The sequence below is a fragment of the Myotis davidii genome, unplaced genomic scaffold (genome assembly GCF_000327345.1).
Source record: "Myotis davidii unplaced genomic scaffold, ASM32734v1 scaffold1567, whole genome shotgun sequence".
Taxonomy (NCBI): Eukaryota; Metazoa; Chordata; class Mammalia; order Chiroptera; family Vespertilionidae; genus Myotis; species Myotis davidii.
Genome location: NW_006297578.1, coordinates 34,266 through 51,242, shown reverse-complemented (window position 1 = coordinate 51,242; position 16,977 = coordinate 34,266). Strand labels below are relative to the sequence as shown.

Here is a 16,977-nt window from a genome sequence, read left to right as displayed (position 1 = left end):
TTAATCTTTTGAACAAGGACTGAAGCTTAATAGAACAATGCTCACCTAATGGAGACCCAGACACCAAGGTCAGCTGGTAGTGGGGAGAGGAAAGTATTTTAAACGTGAAGATAGATGGAGCTCTTTATTTTCAAATGCTACTCAGTTGCAACAGGAGCAAAGAGAAGGATGTGAGATTCTTGCTTCTGACATCTGCCTGAAAGGGGCTCAGTCAGTGCTGCTGCCTTTCTGGATAGTGAGCAGCAGGGGAGAATACACATTACCAGAGTCTCCACTGCTGGGACCATATGGGACTCTCTATTCTGGGTAGAAGACCAACTGCTCCAGGAGAATATAAATGGGAAGAGCCCTGGTTGGAAGTAGAGGGCCTTGTGTTCTCATTCCTGGTTTCCTGTAGCTTCATTGAGTAAATGCTTTTACCTCTCAGGTCTCTTGTCTTATCTGTAAAATGGGGTGAAGCTCTCTCAAGAGGGAAATGAATGTCTGGAGAGTACTGTATACATTTTTCACACAGTACCCTGTTTGATCATTAAGTCTTATTTAAACTGAGGATACAGAAGCAAGCTTAGAAATTTTATCTGACTTGCCCAAAATCATGACCAGTAAGTGGCAGAGCAAGTCCAATTTTGTTCATGTTTCAGGGTCATTATATGTAAAATGGAAATGATGATGTTGACGATAATGGTGAGGATGACAATAATGACAGCTAATGAGCGTTTATCATAAGCCAGACTCTGCTAAGCACTGTTATTTAACCCTCACAACAACTCTATAAGGACAGTACTATTATTATCCTGATTTTACAAATGCTAAAAACTGAGGCTCAGTGGTTTAATGTCTTGCTTAAGGTCATATTCAGCAAATAGCACAGCTAGTGCTTAAATCCTAGGACTAACCTCTGGGTTAGTGCTCTTGACACCATACTATTCTGCTTAAAATAAGTGAAAAGTGCTTTGGGAATGTGCAGTGCTATCTGATTGCAGACCAGTTCTCTACAATATTTTATTAGGCCCACCAAATGAGCCTGGCAGACTCTAAGGCAGTGGTTCTCAACCTTCTGGCCCTTTACATACAGTTCCTCATGTTGTGACCCAACCATAAAATTATTTTTGTTGCTACTTCATAACTGAAATGTTGCTACTGTTATGAATCATAATGCAAATATCTGATATGCAGGATGGTCTTAGGCGACCCCTGTGAAAGGGTCGTTCGACCGCCAAAGAGGTTGTGACCCACAGGTTGAGAACTGCTGCTCTAAGGGGAATGCACACTTGTGTGGGCACCAGGCCAGAAGGTCAGAGCAAGTTGGAACAATGCTTATAGGAAACCGCCTTTCACCAGTAGGAGGCTCAAGCTCTCTGAAGGTAGTGTGTGCAGCATCCTCAGACCTACTCTGTTTTGTCAGCTAATCTCATGTCACCATGGGCTCAATGGGCACCTATATGAGAGCAAATATTGTTCCACTTTTTCCTTGCCACCTTGACTCCTAAAGTATTTGTTCCCTGGATCTCTGGCCTTTTCAGGAAACTTAGGGAGACACGTCCCTCTTTTTTTCCCACTGCTGCTCTGTCTTTAGTTTTTCCAGACAAGAGTTGGCCTGTTATAAATGTTACTTTACCTCTTGAGTCTCAAGGGAACGAAAGCTAACACACCAGCTATTGTAGCATTTTATTTGGATCTATGCTGGGACATCATAAAGCTTGCATCCTACATCTTGCAAATTAAAAGGGATTTTATTGTTGGGTTCATAGAGTCCTAATAGGTACTCAACTGTCTCAAGCACTAGCTCCCATTTTTTGTCAGTATCATTCTCTCTCCATAAAAGTCACATATTCTGTTACTCCTCAGAGCTTTCCAATGTACTTTCTGTCTACTATCATGTTGCAAAGAAATTTCAGGGAAAGAAATTTAGCAATGTCTGGGGAGGCTGTGCCATTGTGCAAATTAAATACCACACCAGGTATGACAAAGATGAGCAAGCTATGGAGACTACTGACAAGACAGTGGTTCCAGGGACAGGCTAGTATGGGATCAAGTTGTTGTTAGTAATGGCATTGCATTTTCCAAGTCTTTCAACACCTGCAAGTTCTGACTCAACTCAACCCTCTACTTTCTAGATTTCTTTTCCCAAGCTTTTGAGCACCTCCAGAACAAGTCACATGGCTATCCAGATTGATGCCCCAAGTTCATATCTCTGAGCTCTGCTAAGCCCACAGTGCTATTCCATAAAAGCCTCTCTTTTGAATTTCTTTGGTTGGATTCATTTTGAAAGTCCCATAGGCAGGTATACATCCTGTTTCCCCGTGTCCCTCCTCCCTGCTTCACACAGGAAAAGCTTGTCTCCTATCACAAAGAGGAAAGAGTCTTTAACTATGAATTTCCTCTGATCCATGACAAATATATTTGTATCCAACTTTATACTCCTTTCTTTTAGGCTAATTTCCCCACCTTGGCTCTCGACCCCCCACTTCCTACCTCCTCAGTATGTTCTTCCCCAAATGCTCAGTCTTCTCCACTCAGTTCTTCTCTTCTCAGCCCTTGAATGTGTTCAAGGCTGTCTATCCAAAATTAAAATCGCCTCCTCGAGCTACTTCCTCCCCCCTCAACTCCACTGTGATAATTCTCAAATGCAAAGTTTCCATTTGTGTAGTCTACATCTCCAATTCTTTTTGCTACCCAGTACAGTTTAGCCCTGTCTTCTTAACTCATTTCTATAACATTTGAACACTAACAGCAGCTAACATTTATTAAGTTCTTACTATGAACAAGGCACTCTGTGAGGCACTTTATACAATTTTTTTTTATTTGATCTTCACAACAACCCTATGAGGTGAGTATTATCATAATCTCCATTTTATGGATGATGATGGTTAGAACTTTCCAGTGACTTGTCCAAGGTCACATAGTAGAGCTTTGATTTAAGCAGAAGTAATCTGACATTAGAACCCATACTCTAACTTAAGGCACCACATTTATTCTGAAGCCTAGAAAGTAAAGGTTTCAGACTTTGTGTGCCATAAAGACTCTGGTGCTACTGCTCAGATTTGCCATTGTGAAATGAAAGCAACCATAGAAAATATATAAATGAATGAGAGTGACTTTGTTCTAATAAAACTTGGTTCATGGACAGTGACATATAATTTCCTATAATTTTCACATGTCATGAAATATTCTTCTTTTGACTTTTTCTCAGGGTTTTAAAAATGTGATGGACATTTTAGCTTGAATTCCATACAAAAACAGGGGGTGGGTCAGCTTTGGCTTATGGCTATAGTTTTCACTGCTTGTTCTAATCATTACACTATTCAGGGCCCCTCCAATTGTCAAATCCAGTGGTTACAGCTTTTAATGCTAACGATTCACCTCCTTTTTTTTCCTCCTCTGGTGACTATGAAGTCATTTCCAGTTTTCCATCTACTTTTATATTCCCTTGTGTCTTCTGAAAGTGTTTTTATCCCACCTACCCCTCAAATGTTGGTATTTCCAAAGATCAGTAGTTCACTTTGTTTACTCTGCTATAGTAATTGATTCTACTTCCATGGCTAAAGTCTGCTGTTAATGTAGTAACTTTGAGCATGGACGTTGGAGGTTTATTTGCCTGGGTTTAAATCCTGCTCCAATAAATACTGCTTGTGTGATCTCATAGGGTTTTTGTGAAGATTAAATAAATTATTTGGAAAACTCTGGACCCATGCTTTTAATACAATAAAATAGTAGTGTCATTGTTGTGCTACTATTATTGGATGATGACTCCCTATTCTATATCTCCAGTTCAGAATTCTATTTTTGAGTCCTATACCCAAATATTGAAATGCCTATTTAACACATGTACTGGATATCCTATTGGCATCTTGACCTCAACATGTCTGCAACCTAACTCATCATCTGTCTCCCACCCCACATCCCTAATCTATTTTTCCTCGATCATTCTTTATTCTTGTTAACAATAACACTGTCCCCTCAGTCATTTAACTGATAAAGCTGGGAGTCCAGTTTTATATCAGAAAATAAATGACATTAAACATCTAGCTTTAAAGTCAAGATGAGACTGAACTTTTTTATTTCCCCTGAGTTGGGATTTGAGATTAGCTATGAGGTTAATTTGAAAATTGTTCCTCTTTTCCCTTTCTTAATCGTCTTCCCTCCACTCATTCAGATTGATCTTCTTTCTGTCCTTCAAACTGCTCATTTCTAACTCCTGACCTTTGATCACACAGTTTCTATCATCTGAAATGTACTTCTTGATGCATCTCCAAATGCCATCCATCATTTAAGAGCTGAAACACCCATGAAGCCTTCTTGACTTCTCCAGTTAACAAAATAAGGTATATTTTGGAACTGAGAGCTTATACTTTAAATTTGATTTTTATTACATATTTCATACTTTATTATGCTTTCTATCACAAGTCTGTAAGTCATATTGTTTCAACTACATTATCAACATCTTAAATTCAGAGAGCACAGAATATTCTTGTGAATTCTCCATAATGCATCATACAAGTCTCCTTTTAACTTCAATCTCTCATGTTCTGGCTCCTCTCCTTCCAATAAATGTGGAATACAAGGTTCTATTTTATCTGGTTTTCTTCTTCTCAATTTCTTCCTTGAATATTTTAAATCTATTTTTAGAGATAATTTTTAAGATAGTCATATCTATGACTTCCCAAATTTTCATCTCATATCCTAACCTCTCTCTTGAGCTCCTTTCCTACATCTCAAACATTTTGGTGGACATTTTCACAAGGATGTCTTGCCTGACTTCAAACTTAATACTATATTGAAATCTCAACTCATCATTTCCCCATCATACCCCAAATTGACATTTCCTTATGGCATTACCATTCTCTGTTACCTGGATAAAATTAGTAGTTGTCTTAAACTACTTTCATCACACATGCACAATATTACTCCATAATATATCTACTGTTCCTTGATGGTGTCTTTTATGCTTCATCCTTTTCAAGTCCACTACTACAGTCACAACAACAATAATAACAATAATAATGATAAACATGAATCAAGTGTTATGACCAAGTGCTAGGCTAAGTGCTTTAAATGTATGAAATCATTTGATCCTGATAAGTATTCCCACAAGGTAGGTATTCTTGCCATCCCCTTTTCATAGGTGAAGAAACTAAGACTCAGAATGACAGAGCTAGAATCACACCAAAATGGGTTTGAACCCAAATTCTCACCTTAACTTACAGTGTTACTTACTCCTCATACCTAGATTTCTATAATTGTTTCCTAACTGATATGCCTGCCATTGCTTGCTCTTCTATCAATCCTTCCTGCATAGTGTTTCCAGAATAATCATCCCCAAACATTGCTATCATTATTTCATTTTCCTTCTCAAAATTCATTGCTCTCTTTCTTTTATCCACTAAATTAAATCTATCCACAGCCAAATATACAAAGTCCTTTACAATCTTATCACAACCTAAATTCTCAGCTTTATTTTTGGAAGTGTATGTGTTGGCTCTGACTCCTGGTGAGTCTCTGAATGAGTGGTGTCCACAATGTCTTGTCCTCAACAGCCCTATGCAGCTTCTGTAGACTCATGCTTATGGCTTTTTTAATGGAGTCAGTCCATCTCATATTTGATCATTCTCTTTTCCCACTGCCTTCTATTTTCCTATAACTATAGGCCCTTCTAAAGAACCCTACTTTCTCGCAATGTGCCCGAGTAGGGGAGCTTCAAGTTTGTAATTTTTGCCTCCAGCAATGTTTCAGGCTTAATTTGCTCTAGAACCCACTTGATTTGTCTTTCTGGTGGTCCAGGGTATTTGTAGAGCTCTCCTCCAACACCCTATTTTAAATAAATCAAAATTTTTCTACTAGTCTTCTTCACTGTCAAACTTTGAAATCTGTACCTGCATATATTTCTATAAATAAATTAAACCATGCTGCCCTACTCTGCCATACTTTGATTTCATTGCATGTTTATCCCTATCATACTACTCACTTCTGACCATGTTGTGAGTTCCTAGGGGGGAATGTTTGGACATGCAAGTTTACAACCCATTGTGCCTCCCACTTAGTCCACACTCAGTGAATATTTGTCAAGTGATTGATGGTAGGAGTCCAGTTACCACTTGGAGGATTAGATTGTTTAATTTTATCTTAACACTCTCCTCTTTCTTTCCTCCTCATTATACCTTTGGTTTTTATTTTTTCTTCCCTGGCACAATTACCCTACCACAAATGTGAAAATCTTATTTTCTGCAACATCAACATCTTAGGAAAACCTATTACCACTTCATCAGCTTTCCGCTTACTTTACCCCCAAACATACCTTCCTGCCAATCTTTCTTCATTTATCATTAAACTGAAAGTTACTAATATGAAAAGTTTCTTGGGGTTACCACTGGGTAATGACTGCAGCACAGTCTGCAGAATAAAGTTCTCTGGTGGCTCTTGAGGTGAGATATTTTATGTAAGCTGCAGACTTTCAGATCATATTAAGCACTGATCAGGAACCCTGAGACATTGTATCCAAGAGATGGCAATGTAAGTGACAACTGGGAAGTCCCATTCCAAATCCAGATGTTATAAATCTCCAGATGTTCTTGAATCACTGAGAGAAAACATCCCCATTTTATTAGATTTTTTACCTTGTCTTTAGATCCCTGCTACTTCTCAGCATTGCCATAGATTAGGAACCACGATGTCAAGAAACAGCATGGATTCACTTACAGTTCAGGAATATTAAGGTTTTTATGTTTAGGTTGATATTCATTTATTTTTAAAGGTTATTCATAATATCTGGTCAGTGATTCTAATCATTCAAACATTTTTGACATAAATATTTTGACAAATATGTATAAAATTTTTGACAAAAAACCCAGAGCAAAAACAATTTTTACATTGGACCCAATATACTAGCACAGTGGTCAGCAAACTGCGGTTCAGGAGCCACATGCGGCTCCTTGGCCCCTTGAGTGTGGCTCTTCCACAAAATACCACGTGCGGGAGCGCAAGTACAGTGCGATTGAAACTTCCTGGCCCATGCGCAGAAGTCGGTTTTTGGCCTGGGCGGGTCTATTTTGAAGAAGTGGCCTTAGAAGAAGTAGGGGGTGACGGGAGATGCAGTGCAGGTGGGCCACGGGATATGCAGCGCAGGGAGGCCCTAGCGATTCATGCATGAGTTCAGTGAGCCAGTCAGCAGTCTCACGTGCAGTGGTTAGTGCTAGTCGCATCCACAAGTCGTGCGCGGGTGACAAAAGATAGACGAAGCAAGTGTACAAAAAGAGTGTGGATGGGAGAGTTGGAAGGGGTCGACCTCAGCGAATGTACCTTAACCAGATTGAGGACATTTTTAGCAAAGGCCAGTTTAGGAGTACCCTAATTAAGTTAATAACAATATACCTACCTAGATAGTTTAAGTTTAAAAAATTTGGCTCTCAAAAGAAATTTCAATCGTTGTACTGTTGATATTTGGCTCTGTTGACTAATGAGTTTGCTGACCACTGTACTAGTACACACTAATGTACACATTTGCACACACACAGACACAAACAAAATACTGAACGAAAGTTTCATGAAATAATGTTTACTCTTAATACATGAGATTCATATTTTTTCTCTTTTAATCTATTTCATTTAAAATAGTGGTGCCGATGAACTACCAAACTGATTTCACAGTAAATAATGAATCATTTGTCCACATTTTGAAAAACACTGGTTCAAAGGATGGAAACTAGAAAGAAGATGATAATGTGTTCTATTTTATGCTACTAGAAGGAAAATAAGTATTGCATGCAGCTGCTATGCTGGGAAGAAGCAGTACTCAAGTTATAGCTAAAGAACAATATTCATAGCAGGGATAACAAAAATAATTAACTGTGATGTACTGATTTTGTTATAAATTTTATTCAATCCTTTGTTTAAACAAACTTGTCATCTTTTGTTTTCTGTGCCTGTTTCTGTATAACATGCTACCAAACTCTAGGGCAATCTGTTTAAATGTTTACAACTATGCAAGAGTTCCATGTTCTTTTTTGCAAATTAGACAGAAAGCTTTCTAAATTTTAAAGATTATTTATAAATAGGATATTGGGCTTATTTATACTAAAATAGAATTACCTTATTACTATATGGAATGATAAGAACTATATTTAATGAATTCTTATGTTTTTCTCCCCACTGCACTATGGACATTTCTCCTCCCCTCCCCTCCCCTCCCCTCCCCTCGTCTACATGCCCTTGACCGGAATCGAACCTGGGACCCTTCAGTCCGCAAGCCGACGCTCTATCCACTGAGCCAAACCGGTTTTGGCCTCCTCCTCCTTCTTCTTTTCTCTCTCTCTCTCTCTATCTCCCCTCTGTCTCCCCTTTGTAAATACTGGAATTCCTGTATTATGGAATTTTCAGATAACATTGGTGGGATCATATAGAGGCATCAGAGTACAGAGTATTCAGGTGAGTGTCACAGGGCCAAAGGGACTATAAAACATTTTTAAAAGTGGGCATAATCATGAGTTGCTTGGATAACTGATTGGTCCAAAGACTTGGCCTTTAACATGGATGTTAGTTCTTTCAAAGTTACACTATAGAGAGAATACTACAAAAGGACAAAATGGATTTGAGCTGTAGTTTGAGAGATTTTGTTTTGAAGTAAAGATTTTTCTGAACAGTAATTCACAGTTTCTTGTACTTTCATCCAGAAGTTCTAGAGGGAAAAATAAAATGGGGGTGGGTGGGTTGTGGCAATAAAATAGATGAGAAACAGATTAGGAGCAAGCTTTTCCACTAAATGCCTTTTTATATATGTATTTTGATTATTTAACCATAGACATAAATTACCTAGTCAATCATTTAAATAAAAAAGAGAAAGCACAAAAGAATAACAACAGGGAAAATAAAAATAACAAACAAAAGAGCTTTCTGGCAATGAGGAGGCCAAGGAAAAATGCAAGACTTGGAGGAAGAGAGACCAATATTCTAATCCTACCTCCATCACTGACTAGCTATGCTATATTAAGCATGCAACTTAACTTGCCTAATCTTGTTTCCTAATCTGTTAAGTGTAGATAATAATAACTATCACAAAAGACTGTATTGAAGATTCAGATAACGTATTTGTACCACTCAACACAAAGAAGATTGTGGTAGGCAGGATAATGACCCTCTAAATATGTCAATACATCCCAGAACCTGTGAATCTGTTAGATTACATGACAAAAGGGATTTTTCATATGGAATTAAGGTTGATGGAGAGATTATTCTGGATTATCCAGTGAGCTCCATGTGATCACATGGGCTCTCAAAAGCAGAGAGGGAAGCATGATAGAGAGACATGCAAAGGAAGAAGAGGCAGAAGATATTCAAAGCATTAGAGGTACTCAATCTGCCTTTGCTGGCTTTGAAGTTGGAAGAATGGGGCCATGGGCTAAGGAATGTGTGCAGCCTCTAGAAGCTAGGAATGTCCTTCAACTGACAACCAGCAAATAAATCAAGACTTCAGTCCTACAACTGTAAGGAAGTAAATTATAGCAACAACCTGAATAGGCAAGGAGATGGATTCTTCCTTGGAGCCTCCAGAAGTGAATTCAGGCCTGCTGACAACTTGATTTTACTTTAATGATTCTCAAGTCAGATTTCTGACCTATTGACCTATAACAATGATAAATTAGTGTTGTTTAAAACTGCTAAATTGTGAAGGTCTGTTATGGCCACAATAAAGAACTAATACAAATATGTTCAATAATTTATAGCAATTGCTATTTTTAATTTAGAGTGAACCCAGAAATCTTATCAATTAGTTATTTATATTGTCTATCCTCTTAAATATCAACAGATGTTGGGCATCCTCTGTTCCAAAAGAAGCTTGAGGTTTCAAACATGCCAAGGGAATGGGACCCAGAGTTTGTGGTGTCTCTTTCTGTGTCTTTGCAATCAGGCTGTCTATATTAGATATGCCAATCAATAAGTCTTTAGAGAATCTACGGCTTAGTGATTTTATTGAAATTTATATAATTTATTGGAAGTTATAAAATTCAATAATCATAGGTGCATATATATTTTTTTCTTTTTTATTGTCTAAAGTTATACATATGTCTCTCTTTTTCCACAATTGACCCCCCATCCAGCCATTCCAACCCCAGGCAAGCCCCCACTGCCCCAGTGTCTGTGTCCATTGGTTATGCTAATATGCATGCATACAAGTTCTTTGATTGCTCTCTAACTCCCCCTCCCCTACCTTTTGTCTCTAGATTGATCTAGTCTTGTTCATCAAATTATGTTGATTATTATATTCCACATACGAGTGAGATCCTGTGATATTTATCTTTCTCCGACTGGCTTATTTCACTTAGCATAATGCTCTCCAGTTCCATATTTTACAGGTGAGAAAAATTGAGCAGATAGAGAGCACTATGAGCGGGGAGAAAGTGGGATTTGCTTTTTTTCCACCTATAAAATAGTGATAGGAATAATATTTACCTATGTTATTAAATTATAAAATGAACAAGTTATTTAATTCCTTTGAGCTCACCTGCAAAATAAAGATGATAATGTATCCATTTCATAGAGTTGTTTTGATGATTTAAATGAGATACTGTGTGTAAAATGTTTGGCACATAACTGAGCACTCTAGGTGTTAACTGTTGTTGAGCTGACCTTTGTAAGGTGTTGGTAAGGCAAAGTATTTCTTATATAACACCATTAGTTTCTGGAGGAAAAATCATTGTAGGTAAGCTGGGGAATTATCTGTAACATTTTTGCCACTTTTGTTGGCTATGATTAAGAAATATTTATTGAGTTTCTCTGCTTTGCCCCCATAGGGGGGCATGCAGGAAGCAACCATCCATGGTTCTCTCTCATCTGTTTCTTTCCCTCTCTCTCCCTCAAATCAATAAAAACGTATTTTTTAAAAGAAATATTTATTTAATGACTTTCTCTGCTATGCCTTTACCTAAACCATTGTTTTAACCCAAATATTATCTCATATTCATCTTGTGTAGTAGGAGTTATTATTTGCCCATCTTTACAGATTGCTATCAGACCAGAAATCCAATAATATTTATTTCTTCCCCTAGAATGCTGTTTCATCTTTGACTTTTCCATAGTTGGTCCATTGAAGGACGTGTGTGTGTGTGTGTGTGTGTGTGTGTGTGTGTGTCTGGATAGGTTTGTATGTACATGTGTTTCACTACTGCATATATGTGCAAACATGCAGAAAGAACCTCACAACTAACTAACTTTCTAACTTGATAATTTTGAGACATGCCATATAGAATAGGGTCACTTCTGACTTTAGTCTTATTCTGTGAAGTGATTAGGGACACCTCTAATTTTTCCAGAATAATATTTTTGGACCTCCACTTTGTTCAAATACTTTTGTATGTCTATCTTAGTATTATATCTGTGAGAATCCCAATGTGATTCACACCAAGATGCTAGGTACCTCAAGACACCACATCAAGTGATGGGTTTTCTAGAAAACTAAAATTATTGGCCAAATCATATTACTTATAATAATATCTTTCATGTTTTGATTGTTCACAGTAGGTTGGTGTCTTATAGATAGTGTCTCAGTTAATCTTCTTAATAACTCAATTTCAATGTTAATCCCTTTATACTGATCAGGTACATGAGGCTCGAAGTACCTGGTACTAATTTACACAGCTATTTATTTGTAGAAACAGTTAAGATTTAAACTCAGGTTTGTGTGAGTCCCCAAACCCAGGTTCTTCTGGTATACAGAACAATCCTGTGGACTCCCTTTGAATAATCTCTCTTGCCTACACTTAATGCTTTTATGCTGAATAACGAGAGAAGTGGACCTGGTGGAATTTTATATTTTTATTTTTAGTGATAAGCTGCATGAATTGTCCCTAAATGCCTAGCACACATTGTCTCTTCTCAAATGACTTTCAGATGATTTGGGGGATAAACTCTAGTTCAGTGACTCTCAAGCTTGAGTATGCAAACAAATCATTGAGGATCTTCTTAAAAATCAGATTCCAATTCAGTAAGTCTAATGAAATGTCTAAAATTCTGCATTTATAAATAGCTTCTAGTGGATGGTAGTGCTACTGGTATGGTGAACACACTTAGAATAGCAAAACCCAAGCCCACTTCATCTTAGCCTCTCTTTCTTCACCTTGTAATGTCCTCACTATAATGTAAAAGTTCTCCACATCCTCCTTCTGGGCTGTAATAGACATGTTTGCATCAGCCTATTTTCTCAGATTCTAAGAGAAAGTTATAGAAACAACCTCCATCATTGACTAGTATTGAGGTGGATTAATGGAAACCAAGCATAGATCCTAGGGAATTGAATTAAGAAACAATACCACCCCAGACTACCAAAACTTATTTTTATCATAGTCTACTATAAAACCATCTGACTTGTATTTTTTATTTCCTTTGTTTTAATTTTATTTTTCAGAAAGTGTGTGTGTGTGTGTGTGTGTGTGTTTGTGTGTGTGTGCATGCGTGCATGGGCATTTATGGGTGCCAATCCAAGACTGAGTGTATAGAACCAGAGCCATAGTCACTGGATTTCACCAGCTTCTATTACTTTAAATTAATAGGGAGCTGCAGAGACTCGGTTTTCTAGGTGCCTTGTGAACCAGATCAGCAAGAAAAGTGTGAGCAGTAAAATCTTCATCATGTTTAATTCTGCCCTCCACCTGAATATGCTAGCTGTAGAAATATGCCATGTTTTCTTAGCTAGCAAAATAGAAGCATGTGTGTGTGCGCATGTGTGTATGCGCATGTGTGTGTGTGTGTGTGTGTGTGTGTGTGTTAGAGGGGAGTGGGGATTAAGAAGACAAGTCACAAATATATGGCAATGAACATGTAAATATAAACATGTAAATATGAGTATGGGATGGAAGTAGAAGGTTGTGATCTTAGTAAACCTGGCTTTAATTTCCTTTTGATTTCTTGGAGACATCTCCACAGAGCTTTAGGAAATTTATTTAGTACTAGCAGGCAGTCTCGAATTCTGGTTTTGGTTCTGTCACTAACTAGCTGTGTGATTTCATCATTTCTACTCTCTGGGTTGCAATTTCTCTATAGATGAAGTGAAGATATTGGATTCTGCCATGATCCTTGCATGTTTGCCACTATCTTTCTTTCTTTTGCTAAGGCAAAAAGCTGGGGCAGTTGCATTTAAGTGCCAAATCTGCAATGGGTGATAGAGAACCAAACATATGAAGCTTGCAAAGTGCCCTTGAGCCAGTGAAATGTAATTTTTTCTTTGTTCCAGCAGATATTATTATTATTGTTATTATTATTATTTTGAAATCATCTGTTCTTACTCAGTGGAACATGATGTGCACATTTGTTTATAAGACCACGGCTGAGTCATTCAGAATTCAACCTTTGCTATTGGGATGGGTTGGTTAGTCTCACTGGACAAAGGGCTTAAGAGACCCATCAACAGAAGGAAAGGCACATGAGTTTTAGAAAGGATGACACTATGGAAACCTCAGCTATAAGCTCTGGGCTTGGTGGCTAGTCTCTATTTATCCCTAATCTGGGGTTGATTAGCTCAATTATGCCTAGAATGAAATATCATTTCTGTCTGCAGGCTGAAAACTTTGTCATACCCTTCCCTGATAACCTGGAAAATGACAAGGCCAGGTTAGGTTGGTGGCACCTTGGGGAGAAATGTCCTGCCCTTCATATTGCCCAGCTAACAAGAGACTTCTGAATAGCTTTGTGTACTTAGCTAAAAATGAGGATGTTTGGCAGAAGAAAAGCAGGTAGAAATGTTTTGGCCCCTCTCTTTCAGTGGTGGAGCCATGGCAAAAGACAACTTTGAATATTTGGAAGCAGGCTGAAGGAAAGTAGCATGACACATTTGAAGTATTCATTCGATAATTAAACACCTGCATGGCTAGTAGATAAGAATTTAATATGCTAAGGAGTAAAATGAGATAGCAAAAGTAAAAATGTACTCCAACATATCAAATTCTCTGGTTCTAAGGAATTCTATCACTATTTACTCAGGGTTTATATGACAAATTGTAGGCAATTTTAGGGTGCTTCAATCTGAATCAATTTTCTGGACTAATTCTATCTCTAGCCTAAGTAAAGGAAATCAAATACCAGGATGGTTTTCTTTCCATGTATTTCAAAACATCTTTGGGTTCTGTCCTATTCCTCCTCTAATTTTCTGTCCAAGCCTTCTCTAAGTGCTGTGTTTCTGTGTGACATTCTGATTTTGGTGGTTAATTTGAGGAAGAAGGGGATTATAGGACTATCACTCTTATAGCTGGTAGAGATGGCAGATATAATCTAGGTCTCTATGTTGGAACATACACTGAAGTCAAGTGAACCTGTGTCAATACAACTGGCAATGTCATTGGTTCTGGATCCCTGCACTGCCTACCTCCTTGTCCCTGAGGAGCCATGGAAAAGAATCCACTGCGGCAGCCAGATACATCACTAAGAACAGAGCAAAGGCCTACACCTTAGGCTTCATCCCTGTTGACACTTTCAGTTCTTCCCAAGTATGAAACTGCCACTTCTTTCCTACTTGTCTGCAGCCTTGTCTTTGCTATTTGTGATAAAGTGTAATTTTAATGTATCTAAGAAGATATTTGCTTATGATTTCCTTAAAAAGTGACAGAATGTAACAGAATGGGCACCTTTTCAGATCCTGCTTGAGTAATCCTCGTTCCATTCTGTCCCTCAGCGGTGAGCATTAGAACAAATTGCCTGATGCCACATAAACAATTCCACTTAATGCAAAAATTGGTTTCTCTCATTTTCTGAATTGGAAGGAGGTAATTCTTTGTATTCCAGTAACATAGTAATAAGCAGAAAGTTTAATAGAAGAGCCTGGGTGCTTTGGAAGCACAAATTCGACTGCTCTCCTCTCTGCTACAGGCACACAGAGCCCAGATTTGTAGCATGGGGTTGATCCGGGTCCTTGAAAAAATACACACACACACACACACACACACACACACACACTATATGAAAGACACACACACACTATATGAAAGCATCACACACACACACACACACACACACACACACACACACACACACAATATATGGTGAAACTTCATGAAACCAGCATCTCTCAGGGACCAAACATAGATTTCAAGTGGCATTCAGTTTTTCCTTCAACCTTGCAAACAGGGTGACAGAGGCTCCTCTTGACCCTGATTATTTCTTTTATCCCAGGATAACCATTTGCTTTGAAACCAACTTGGTACTACATGAATGTATTCCCATGCCTTTTGATTTGGAATAAGCAGATGTTAAAGATTGAGTGAAAGGTACCATTTGACATCATTTATATCTCAGCTTTTTAAGAGTCTATGGGAAAAGAGACATGATATAGATAATCTGTAGAATACCAAAAAATGCCCGAGATTGACAATAGACAATTATGAATGCTGACATATAAACTTGCCATATTTGCTAAATGCCATGGAGATAAATATATAGCAATAGGCAAGCGGGTCTGAGTGCCATGTCAATAGAGTAATTATTTCTCATTTAAAGCCAGAGCTGACATGAACAATATTTAAAAAGAGCATTTTTTTATTAGACTGTGTCTCTCCTACTTGTATAATAAACTCAGGTAAAGTTCAAAGATACTGTCTTTCAGGCTGGTTTCCAGACTCCAGACATTTCATGCGGGAGTGATAACATTGCTAGCCCTTCAGCCATTACCGCACACCTGCTTAGCCCTTCAGCCATTACCGCACACCTGCTTAGCCCTTCAGTCATTACCACACACCTTATTATGGCCCGAGAGCCCAGGTTGGAAATGTAGAATAAGTCCTTCTTCCAGTATCCTTCTTAGAAACCAGGGAGAAAGATCAGGATCTGTGAATACAGCCCAGTACGTGTGTGTGTGTGTGTGTGTGTGTGTAATGAACATGACTGCCCAAGTTAGTGTGTATGTTTGCAGGGAGGAGGGTGTCCACTTTGGATCAGAGATCTGACTGACCCCCTCCCCCCCCCAATCTGCATTTCCTGTTTCATTTAAGGAAGCCAGGCAGATTAATCTGGCCATTTCTTAAATTTGAAGAATACAAAACAAAAAGAAGTGCCTTCTTCTTGTTCCTGAACCCCCATGAGCTCACCCTCTGCAACTTGAAGTGGCTTTTGGCAAAAGGGCCAGTATCCTTATTCCCATGCCCACCTCCCGGGCTGATTTTGAAGAGGCAGGAGAGCAGGTTCCCAGGGAGCTTAGTACCTGCCCAGGGATGGAGCAGATCGCTGTCCAAAGGTAGGGCAAAGCTCTGGTTTAGGAGATCATCCCAAGTGAAAAGGATGTTTTTGGTCATTGCCAATAGCCACCTTATCTCAATGCCCCTAGAGTTTCCTCCCACTACATTTCTCTCCCTGGGTCCAAAGACAATCTGTTGCTGCCTTTGCACTGCTCCCTACCACCCCAGCCCACAGCCAACCAGCCAGTGCTCCCCAGCCCTCAGCATCCCTATCCCCACACCTTCACTCAACCTGCACCTTTCCACCCTTTGGAAGCGCTCCTGCATCAAAGCCGAGGGCACGGGGCACTTGTCCACTTACCCCTGGTCAAGTGATGTATTCAGATCTGCGTCGTCTGGTGTCCCAGAGCCAAGGATTGCGGTGCACCCACCTAACAGGACTCTTCTCCCGCAGCACGCAAAGAGCCGCCTGGGACAGCTCCGGGCCTCCAGGCTGCTGGGCGGGTGGGCTGATGAGCACAGCAAAAGGGGCGGGGTGCTGTGAGGGACGAAAGTACTGGCTCCTATCTTGGTTTCTCTCTTTGATCCTCAATCATCTCCAAACTTCCCTTTCCTTGGCCGGCCCTCCTATACCTTTTGCCTTCGTCAGCGCCCTGAAACTCTTTGCTCTACCTCTCACTAGCTTCTCCTGGTTCTCAGAGCTAACCTGGGCCCCTTCAAATGCCCGCACTCCCTTCACGCAGTCAGGCACAGGATAACAGCAAGAGAAGAAACTGACACGGGGGAATTGACAGGGGTAACTGACACAGGAGGTGAGAGGAGAGAGGGG

The 16,977-nt window shown here is 39.1% G+C and overlaps 1 protein-coding gene across 1 annotated transcript in view; it reads right to left on the bottom strand.

The window, feature by feature from the left end:
- TRPC5 (transient receptor potential cation channel subfamily C member 5) overlaps positions 1 to 16,971 on the bottom strand; it is a 274,908-nt gene extending 257,937 nt beyond the window's left edge. The window contains exon 1 of the mRNA XM_006773297.2: positions 16,510 to 16,971. The gene's annotated coding sequence lies outside the window, so the exon portion shown is untranslated. The remainder of the gene's footprint in view (positions 1 to 16,509) is intronic.
- Positions 16,972 to 16,977: the final 6 nt, after the last annotated feature.